Source organism: Lissotriton vulgaris, chromosome 8 (assembly GCF_964263255.1).
Source record: "Lissotriton vulgaris chromosome 8, aLisVul1.2, whole genome shotgun sequence".
Classification (NCBI taxonomy): domain Eukaryota; kingdom Metazoa; phylum Chordata; class Amphibia; order Caudata; family Salamandridae; genus Lissotriton; species Lissotriton vulgaris.
Genome location: NC_141696.1, coordinates 1,299,371,049 through 1,299,383,421, shown reverse-complemented (window position 1 = coordinate 1,299,383,421; position 12,373 = coordinate 1,299,371,049).

The window sequence follows — 12,373 nt, the reverse complement described above, 5'->3', positions numbered from 1 at the left end:
GGAGGGGGGCAGCGTTCAAAGCACATCAGCGTGCATAAACACGAAAAAGTTTTTACCTATCACGTACTTGACATTTTACAGCTTTTGATATTTGCTATTAAAAAACCAATGAAATTCACTGAAAAAACCATAGGTTATAGGCCATATATAGTTAGGAATTTGCATTTACAAAACCTTGAAAATTCACTGAAAAAACCATTGGTTATAGACCATATATAGTTAGGGATTAGCCTTTTCAAAACCTTATTTTACTCACACAAAACCATTGAAATGTCATATATAGTTAGTTTCACTAACTATATATCGCGCACCCGCAATCCACTGCTGATGATGTCACATATTACATCATTCATGACATGGTTAGTGACATCACTGATGACATCACTGATGACATCTCAAATGACATCACTGATGACATCTCAAATGACATCACTGATGACATCTCAAATGACATCACTGATAAAATCACTGATAACATCTCATTTGACATGACTGATCACATCACTGATGATATCATTCATGTGATAATACCATGAACCTCTTCAGACTCTAATATAACCTTAGATACAATCAGTGTAAACAGACAGTCACAGACTGTCACTCATCCATGGAGTTACTCACACACATAGTCAGTTATGCAAAAAATCAATCACACCTCCATTTTCTCAACTATACAGTTATACACACCTTACTTATTCAAACATATACTAACACATATTTACTTTACTCTCTTATACAATCCCTGATACATGTTCACAATGATCCATACAGCCACTCACACATTCACTGGCTCTTATGCACAGTTATTTATATATGTCAACTCTCACATGTACTGTGTTTTACATATGTACTTACTTTGACATGTAGCACTGAGATATCCATTCACTCACTAATACACTCATGCACAGTCAACCGCCCATACAGCTGTTTCCACATGCACTTTTGAACCCATACATATAGTGAATCAACTACTCACACATCTATGTACAGAGTCACACACCTCCCAGCCACCCATACACACACACTCAGTTTCCCATACAAATACTTGGACAACCAATGAATAACCCATACAGTTACTCATATAACTACTGATGTTCTAAAGAACAACTAGAGCGCTAACAGTCTTACTTATGACAAAAGTATGGCACACCAGAAGCCATCTTGATTGGAATGAAGTGGTAAGTCTGAAAACACTCAATTTAAAAAGGAACAACATGAGGGGGTTAATTTTACCATAGAAAGTATGATTAGTGCTTCAGAAAGAAAAATTAGGGATCATTTTGAGTGACTTCTCAAATCCTCTTCTATTTCATTAAAAAAATTGTGACATGCAGACTGAAACATGCACTTTGAATACCAGCAGCAGACGTCCCTGGTGAGCAGTAGCTTTACTACAGTGATCTAATGTGCAACTAGAGTGCTAACATTCAGAATTTATGGCAAATTTGTGACACATCTGAATGCCTTCTTGATGGAACCAAAGTAAACAAGCATTGAAAATGCAATAGATCTCGCCCTCGTTTAAGTTAAAGCCATTCTGTTTGTAATGAGGTGGCTTTTTAGCTTTGCTTTTATTAGTGTTTTTTCAACTTTCATGTAAATAACATGCATCTGTATGCATATAAGTATATGTATGCATGCATTTATGTTTGTATTTATATAGATATACAGATGATATATGTTGTAGTGTAGTTCCTAGTTTCCCACTAGGCCCTGCGCATTGGAATAACATAAACAGTAGTATCGACGTGGAACTGCGGATATTCCAGGCCTCCACTGACTATGCTAAACTTAATTGGGTTGTGTTACCAACTAGCTCAGAGGTCACTGGAAACTTTCTTCTCTGCATAGGAAGTGATCAGCTTCCTTGGCACAGACAAGAAGGGATTCAGTTTTCCAACAACCGTGCAACATGACAACTTTGCTCCTCAGATCAAGAGTCGATCTCTAGGGTCGTGTGAAACAATAGACATAGATTTCACTCAGTCAGTCTAGTGCAGTTTACTTTCACGAGATGTAGAGAATAGAGAGACGGGCGTTTGTCAATAAAGGGTTAACATTTATTGAACAGTCTTTCTTCTCGTACAAGAGAAATGAATTGCCACAATTGCAATAACTGTTATTATAAAAAGTACGTACAGTAAGATAAGTATTGCGAAATAGAACTGTAAAAGCATTGATATGGTTTCTTAGCCATACAATGGTTAAAAGTAATACAACATATATACAGTCATATATACATTAGGCTAACATACTCAACTGGTGCTTCTAACTACGCCTACCCCAGTGTGCCTGACCTAAGCCTAACACGTGAGAAGGGGAGTAAGTAAGTAGCTTAAGTTAAGTTGGTTTTGCCAAGGTTTGTTTCAAGAATTCTCGTCTAAGGGTTTAGTCAACACCATACCTCTGAATAGAATGATGGAGGATTGGTATCTCCTTCAGGGGTCTCTCTCGATATCCCAGTCACCTGCGAGGGTAAACCGGAAGCGCCGGGACTGGATTTCTCTGCACGAGAAAGGCAGCGGCTCTCTTCAGCGCGTCGAGGAAGGAGGCGGGGGACAGCGTCCGCGGGCAGCTGGAATCTGCTGGATGTCTTCGCAGAGGACGGCTGCTCGGCTCCTCAAGCGTACTGCACCATAGTTCGCGCTGTAGCGGCGATAATGGTAATCAGCAGCTTCACCACCACAGGATAGCAGGCTGCAGCGACAGAGTGCTAGTTTTTACCAACACAGGGTCATGCAGGCAGCCAGCATCAGCTCACAGCTCTCATTGCTTAAGGCAACGTTGGTAATATTTATACCTGACAGGTGCCGGGTTTGACGCAAGTTTGCTGGACATAAGACGTCAATTAAAGATGTCACTAGGAAGTGACAGTTATCAGTTGCTCATTAGAGTTCCATTACTAATCAAAACATAGCAAGCGGGGATTTCCAGGTTTGCTAAGTTTTTATCTTGTTGAAGAACTCGGAGTGTTATCTAGGAATATCAGATAGTGACTGCTGCTCTGTCATTGCACTAATTGGTCGCAAAGGAAGTAGCAGAGAGTCATGCTGGAATGTGGCTCTGTTCGTGTGAGGCCAGAGATGACTTTTCAGAAAATCGCACTTGAACGGTTATGCCAATATAGGGAATAAATGGATTTATAGCCGAATAGGGGCATAAGGTCACAGTATCGATCAGGAACCTAGATTAACATGCAACAGTTTATATATGTATGTATATATATATATATATTCACTGAAAAAACCATAGGCTATAGACCATATATTGTTAAGAATTAGCATGTACAAAACCTTGAAAATTCACTGAAAAAACCATAGGTTATAGACCATATATAGTTTTGTCTCTGGTGGCCATCTTGGGAGACTGCATGTCAGAATTTGTTAATGAAATAGAAGAGGATTTGAGAAGTCACTCAAAATGTGCCCTAATTTTTCTATTCTGCAGCACTAATCATACTTTCTATGGCAAAATGAACCCCCTCATTTTGTTCCTTTTTAAATTAAATGTTTTCAGACTTAACACTTCATTCCAATCAAGATGGCTTCTGGTGTGCCATACTTTTGTCATAAGTAAGACTGTTAGTGCTCTAGTTGTTCTTTAGAACACTCTGGGACATTCTGCCATTGGGCTATACTTGGGCTACATCTGGGTGATATTTGGGCTACATTTGGGCTCTTTTGTCTCTGGTGGCCATTTTGGGAGACTGCATGTCAGAATTTTTTTAATGTAATAGAAGAGGATTTGAGAAGTCACTCAAAATGTGCCCTAATTTTTCTTTCTGAAGCACTAATCATACTTTCTTTTTTTTTTTCACTATACAATTATTCCTTTTAAACCATAAAAAAACACACGTTACAAGTTCATACCAGTTGATTAATAAATACATGTCACAATATCCACCGAGATAATAATAAATAGCTAAACAATTAAAATAATAAGGCAATAGTTCTGTGAACCACCCATAATCTGGGAAAAAAGAATTACCACAATTGTTAGCCACCCAAGCTCCTCCAAATGGCAAGTGGTGCCCAGATGTTTCTCCCTAGTTCCCTAGATTTTTTACCTTTTAGCTCGTATAAGCACGACTCATTGTTGTGTAAACCAAGCAAACTAGCCATCCACATTTGAAAGGTGGGAGGGGAGGAGTCTTTCCAACCTGCTGAGATAAGAATGCGGAGGACAGCTGTAAATATAAAAAACAACGCTTCAGCATCATTTCAGAGCTTCAATTTCCTGTCTACGCCTAGTATAATCAAGGTAGGGGATAGAATGATTCTACATTCTAGCAGCCCCTCCAAAAAGTTTGAAATTTCCCTTAAGATCATAGATAACTTATCACAGTGATGGAACATGTGGATGAAATCGGCAGGGCCCTCGTTACATCTAGGGCACTTATCATTCTCCAGCAAGCCCCAGGCGTGCAGCTTTGCCGGAGTATGATACAAGTTAAACAGCGTTTTGTAATGCTGTGCCCGTAAGCTTGAGGATCGGAATAATCTTTTATTTAATACGAGGGCTAGATCTAAGTCAACATCAGGATCGCCTAACTTCCCTGCTATTGTAGATTCTGTTTTCTCCAAATCATCCTTAATGCCCACCATTAAATGATTATATACAAATTTTATTTTGTTGCCCCCATTCCATACATAATCAATCAGGGGAAAGCGTCTCATCACAGAAATCCTAGGTCTAAAGGCCATCACCGTTTGAGTAAGCTGTCCGTATAAAACCCAGTGATTCGGAGGAATCCCAAACTTGCGCTGTGTCTCCTCAAACCTAAGGATATCCCCCCCCCTCCATAATGTCCCTGTTGCATTCTGTATAGCTAAGTTTAATCTGTTTTGTTACTCTTTCTCTTTAAGTGCATGAGCCATGTTATGTTTCCTATGATGTTCTGTATTCTAAACAGAGCTTTCCTCATACAGCATTCTGCTGCATTTGTCAGTTGTATCCTGGACACTTCTGTGTTAAGACTTGATGCTGTGCTGACCAATAAACCTACTTTGAAGCTCAACTTTTCCTGGATTATTACAATTTTTGGCGACGAGGACAACTCTACTCCAGCCATCTTCAGCACAGGAGCGGAGTTTGAACCCAATTCCTTGATTTTGGAAGAATTTGGAATTTTTCTCACTTTTTAATGCCTTGAGGAACCTTTTAGGAACCTTCTACTTCATTTTACCACCTTGGATTTTATTTCCACAAACAACCTGTTTTTCTGGAAAACTTTAAATACTCTACTTTTCTTTTTACATCGTTTGCATCTTTTGATTTAATTTTTACCTGCTCGATGTACTTTGCTGCTCGCCTTGGCGTTTCCTGGCAACCCCTTGTTTACTGATGCCTAGCAACCACCTTCGTCAATCACCTCTGTGACGAGTGTGTGGAGAACGTGGATCCATCTTTCTTTGGGTGCCTTCGTTGGACTGCGGAGACGTCAGCGATCCTGTATTGTCCTGTTGTTTATGCGCTTTGTAAACAAACGACGCGTCAAGGTTTGCATCATTCCACCGTGTGTGCGCGCTGCAGGTGTTGGTCTGCGCAGAGGATTACACCGGCTTTGGCAAACTCTAAGAAACGTCATCGCGCAACGTTCAGAAACGTCATCGCGCAACGTTTACCACGTGATACGAATCACGCAAAGCGCGACGTGACTCCATCTTGTTTACCTTGGCTTTGGTTGTATCCTAGCAACCATCACACGTGACTCCCGATATCAGTCTCGGTTTGTTTCTTGTTTATTTTGAAATGCTTTATTGGACCACTTCAGCGCTTTTGGAAATACTTTAACATTTTATCAGCATTTCTTCAATTCTTTTGTTTTACCAGCAGTTACAGTGTCACATTGGATTTATTAATTTCATCGTTGTTCTTCCAATCTCAAGTACATTTACCATTGACCATTGATTAATCCTTGGTCTAATACCTTATTGCGTTTATTTCTTTTATTATTTTCATTTATTTTAAGGGAAAATTTTCTTATTCTGTTTATTGCTTGTATCTCATTAAGCTTTAACCTATTATATTTTGTATTATTGCACTATTACAATATGCAGTTTGACCCTCCTGCTAAGTTTTTACAGGTCAAAGGTGATCCTCCCATGCCTTGGTCAAGGTGGAAGGAGGAATTTTTCAATTATATGCGAGCTATAGATGGAGAACGCATGGGTGCGGAGAGGAAAAATAGTATTTTGTTGCATTGTTTAGGGTCCGAGGGACAAGAGATTTTTAGAACTGTACTCCATATATCTGTTCCTTCTGGAAGTGGTGATACCATGAATGTTTACACTGAAGCCCTTAGAAGATTAGAAACAAGGTTTAAACCTACGGCTAATATTGCTTTAAATCGCTTTAAATTTTATACCAGGGCACAAAAGCAGGAAGAATCGTTTGATGATTTCGTCACTGCTTTAAGAGCTTTAAGTCTTCATTGTAATTTTGGAGCCATGTGTGATGAAATGATCCGTGATCAAATTATTGTTCACGTCAAGAACAAAAAAGTTCAAGATAAATCGTGGTGTATAGGTGATCCTAATTTAGAAGAAACTATCGCCATTGCTAAATCAACTGAGATGTCAGAAAAATGGATGGACATAGTTGGTAAACAAAGTTCTAATTCTAGTAAAAGTAATATAGATGAAGAGGTATGTGTAGTTAAATCTAAGGTTGATGGTAAAAATGATTTTCCTACTCAATTTAGAACCAAAAATTCTTACAGTTCTAATTATAAGAGAACAGATATTCCTAATTCTTCTCTTTCATGTTTTAGATGTGGTAGCAAATCACACATTGCCTCTTTCCAAGGGTGTCCTGCTATAAACAAAACTTGTAATATTTGTAATAGATTGGGACATTTTAGAGAAAGGCGCTCTAATTCTCAGTTTCGCTCAGGACAACTACATATACCCTCTGACACTATTACTCCCACTATAGTATCTGCACTTACCATTGCTGATGAAACTAAGCAAGATTTAGATCGTGGCTATGTAGTTTCCATTCTTCAAACTGGATGTATAGTGTTAACCAGTAGGAAATCCCCAAAATGTATTTTTCAAGTTTTTACTATTGATATTGAACTTATGGTGGATTCTGGGTCCCCATGGACCATAATTACCAAGGAATACTTCAATGAAAAACTACAATCTGTATGTGATATTTCCACTCTACAACCTTCAGATATATTTGCAGAAGGTTTCAATGGGAATAAGATTGATATTGAAGGGTTTTAAAAAGTTCCGTTAAGTGTTAGAGGAAGATCTGCTCTTATCAAGTTATATATTGCTGTTAAGGGAGTCAATGTTCTGGGTTGGCATGACCAATGGGAACTTGGCATCACATTAAATCCAAGAGCCAAAGATCCCATCTCTCTTTGCAGTGAGCAGGAAATGATAAACGTCATTTGTTCAAATGATGAAAAGGAAAATGTTGTTTCCTTTTGGAGCAATAAGTTTAGCAATGTCTTCTGTGAACGATTAGGGAAATTAGAAAATTTTTCCCATAAAATTATTTTAAAAGAAGGAGCACTTCCTGTTAAACAAAAGCTAAGAGGAATTCCCCTAAATGTCAGAGAGGAATTAAAAGAAATGTTGAATGATTTGTTAAAAGGCAATATTATAGAACCCATTGAATCATCTGAATGGGTTTCGCCCATTGTTTTGGTGTGCAAACCCGATAAAAAATTGAGAGTTTGCATTGATTTGAGGGCACTTAACTCCAATATCATCATTGATTGCCATCCCTTACCCAATATCAATGAACTTGTTTCCCTTTTTGATGGTGCGCAGATTTTTTCCACTTTAGATCTCCGATCTGCGTACCATCAAATTGAACTTACAGAAGATTCTAAAAAGTACACAACCTTTATCACTCCCATGGGCCTTTTTCAATACAGAAGGATGCCTTTTGGCTTGGCATCGTCTTCTTCCGTTTTTCAACGTGTTATGTTCCAAATTTTCAGAGACCTGGATTTGTTCGTTAAGTGTTTTCAGGATGACATATTGATCTTTTCAAAAAATGAGGTTGAGCATGCTTCACAATTAAATGAAGTGTGTAGCAGGTTAGAGCAATATGGTCTTACTCTCAAAGCACACAAATGCAAACTTTTTAGAAAATCTGTAGAGTATTTGGGACATACACTTTCTGGGGAAGGTTTAGTTCCAAAAAAATCTAATGTTGAAGCCATTCTTAATGCCCCGGCCCCGAGCAATAAGGAACAATTGTTATCGTTTTCGGGCATGTGTGAATACTACAGCAAATTTGTTGTTAATTTTGCTACCAAAATGGAACCATTAAGAAGATTATTGAGACAAAGTAATGAATTTGTTTGGGAAGCTGAACAAGAAAAAGCCTTTACTGATATTAAGCATGACATTGTCAATTCACCAACTTTGAAACCTTTCAGAATGGGTAAGAAATGTATCATCACCACTGACGCTAGTTTGTTTGGTTTGGGTTGTGTGTTATCTCAAACTGACGGGGTCACGGAATGGAATGTGGCTTTCTCATCTAGGACATTGAATGAGATGGAACGCAGATATGCTGTTATTGAACGGGAACTGCTTTCCTGTGTGTGGGCAATTGAACACTATAGGATTTACATTTGGGGCAGTGAGTTTATCTTGAGAACCGACCACAAGCCGCTTGTACATATCTTATCAGTTGGTGGAGGTTGGAACTCTACGGCAAGGATTGCGCCTTTGGCATCCAAATGACAAGAATATCATTTTACTGTGGAATACATTCCTGGAAAAAAAAATGTCACTGCTGACTGCCTTTCACGTCTTCCTTGCCCACATCAGGAAGACAAAGTTAATGGTATTAGTGAAGTTGATTTTGTTTTAAATTTGTCTGATGTGGTTGCTTCCCAGTATCAAGATATCACAGAACAATTTTGGTTGAAATGTCAAGATGAGGATGAGAGATTTGGAATGTTAAAGGGGTATCTTTTTAAGGGTTGGCCCAATAAAACCAGTGTCAGGGATGATTTGCTCCCTTTTTATAATATAGCCGATGAGTTGTGTTGTGAAGGTGAATTGATTTTCAAATCTGGAAAATGCATTCCACGAGTGGGTGTACAGGAGCCTATCCTCAAGTTGGCGCACAAAACGCATCCTGGTATTTCAGCCATGAAGCGTTTAATAAGGATGAATTTTTGGTGGCCAGGAATGGACAGGTATATTGACCGCACAGTCAGGGAGTGTAGCGAGTGTTGTACCAAGGATAAAATGTTAAAATTGCATATTCCTCCACTTAAAACCGTCAAGTGGCCTGAGTTTCCTTGGAACAAGATAGCCTTTGATATTTCAGGTCCCTTTCATATATTACCTGAAGTCTCACGGTTTGCATTAGCCATGATTGACTACCACTCAAAATGGCCTGAAGTGAAATTTGTGGCTAAGGTTACCTCTGAGGTTGTGACTACGTTCTTTAAGGAAGTTTTTGCAAGGGAAGGTTACCCCTCTGTGTTAGTGTAGGACAATGGTGTACAGTTAGTGTCATCTGAGATGCAATCTTTCTTGCAAACTTGCAACATCAAACATATTCGGACATCCCTTTATGAACCGCATGAGAATGGGCAGGTTGAACGCTTTACCCGAGTATTGAAGAGATTTGTTGTTGATTCCATTAGAGAAAAGAGCAATTGGCTGAATGTGCATAGGGAGAAGCTTTGGACTTATCGCATAACTCCCCATACCACTACAGAGGTTAGTCCGTTCAAGTTACTTAAAGGTAGGGATCCTGCGTCCAACATTTGTACCTGGTGGTTTAAGGAAAAATGTAAAAACCTAGGAGAAGGCGAAGTTGACATCCAGAGTGTTGCGAATAGAGTTAGTTGTAAACAGAGTAAGTCTGCTCTGTGGTACAATAAAAGGTGGAAGACAAAGGAACATTGTTAGCAAAGGAACGAGTAAGTATGGTAGACCCATTCAAATTAAAAGAATTTTCAATAATTCTGTCATCACCCAAGATGGCAAAGTTTGGAATTTGAGTAAAGTTGCAAAATGTCCAACACAAACTAATTTGCAATATCAATGTCAGGATAATCTTGTCCAATGTGACAATTCCAATGGAAGATTTGTTCCAGGTACTACTTCTGACTCTGTAGCATCAAGAGTCAAAGATGATGTGCGTATCAGAAGAAGACCCACTACTTTACAGGATTTTGTATAAATATGTATTCTGTCTTTCTTTTGATAGGGGAGATGTGTTACATTCTGTATAGCTAAGTTTAATCTGTTTTGTTACTCTTTCTCTTTAAGTGCATGATCCATGTTATGTTTCCTATGATGTTCTGTATTCTGAACAGAGCTTTCCTCATACAGCATTCTGCTGCATTTGTCAGTTGTATCCTGGACACTTCTGTGTTAAGACTTGATGCTGTGCTGACCAATAAACCTACTTTGAAGCTCAACTTTTCCTGGATTATAACAGTCCCCTAAGGTCCTTATTCCTTGTTCTCTCCAAAACAGGCTATTTCTATCCATACCCAGGTGGGGGAAAAGGTTAGAATTCCAAATGTGGAGATGCACATTGATCTTAGGGATTTCCAACAACTTTTGGACAGCTTTCCAAGTCCCCCAAACCCTGTCCAAGATCTTATACCGAGCCTTCTTATAGTATCTGCGGTCCACCTCACTCAATAGTAGCCCAAAAGCCTTCTTCCCCAACAATAGCTCGAAAATGGTTGATGGATCCTGCCTATATCCCTGGGCCTCTTCTGGGCTAGGGACAGATTGAATCAATACTGACATTTGAGCCAAAAAGCAAGAAAAATGATATCATCGGAGATTTGGTAAAGCCATGCCCCCCACTGTCGTACGGAAGAGACATACATTTCATGGAACGCCTAGTCTTCCCATATTGCCAGATAAATCTGTTAAATATTGATTCCAGATTTTTAATTAATTTTTCCTCCAGCAATAGCGGGATGGCGCGAAACAGGTATAAAACCTTCGGAAATATTGACATTTTAAGGACGTTCACCCTCCCTACCAGAGAGAGGTGTAATACATCCAGCAATTTTTCTTTCTGCAGCACTAATTATACTTTCTATGGCAAAATGAACCCCCTCATTTTGTTCCTTTTTAAATTAAATGTTTTCAGACTTAACACTTCATTCCAATCAAGATGGCTTCTGCTGTGCCATCTTGGGAGACTGCATGTCAGAATTTTTTTAATGAAATAGAAGAGGATTTGAGAAGTCACTCAAAATGTGCCCTAATGTTTCTTTCTGAAGCACTAATCATACTTTCTATGGCAAAATGAACCCCCTCATTTTGTTCCTTTTTAAATTAAATGTTTTCAGACTTACAGCTTCATTCCAATCAAGATGGCTTCTGGTGTGCCATAATTTAAGTAAGACTGTTAGCACTCTAGTTGTTCTTTAGAACACTCTGGGTCATTCTGTCATTGGGCTATACTTGGGCTACATCTGGGTGAAATTTGGGCTACATTTGGGGTCTTTTGTCTCTGGTGGCCATCTTGGGAGTTGGCATGTCAGAATTTTTTAATGAAATAGAAGAGGATTTGAGAAGTCACTCAAAACGTGCCCACATTTTTTTTTCTGCAGCACTATTCATACTTTCTATGGCAAAATATACCCCCTCATTTTGTTCCTTTTTAAATTAAATGTTTTAAGAGTTACCACTTTATTCCAATCAAGATGGCTTCAGGTGTGCCATACCTTTGTAATAAGTAGGACTGTTAGCACTCTAGTTGTTCTTTAGAACACTCTATGAAGATGCAGTAGAACACAAAGGAATCAACTGACAGTCTCTGTCCTTGTTGTATGTACATGTTTTACTGAGAATGTCAGACTTCATTCTCACATGACTGAGAAAGATAATGTGAATTTACAGAAAATATGCTTTCAGTTTAGCTTATAGATCCCCTTCCAAACCACTCTGGGAAATGCATGAGATAATAGTTTTCTTTCAAACATGATTCATGATATCCCAGCAGAAGGCTTTTTCACATGGTAAAATCACCTTAGAACACACACGCAATTCCTAAAATGAGTATGGTACCCCATCAACAAATGATTTATAATGTAACTATTAACTACAATGCTTTTTAATGGGGTGCTATCATGCATATTGGTCCCAAGATGGCTGCCAACACTTATTGGATGAAGTGCTGACAGCCAATCAGATCTCACGATGAGATGGGTGGTTAGGCTCCGCCTAGATATATATGTGTTTTTGAAGTTAATTTTCTTAAAAACCACTGGAGCAATTTTCACCAAATATAGAAAAGGCACTTCTGTGTACCAGTCCCTACAATTTTGCAAAGTTTGGGGTATTCCATTCAGCGGTTCGGGCTGTAGCCTTGTCTATTCGTCCTATGGAAATTAACATGGGGAAAACACGTT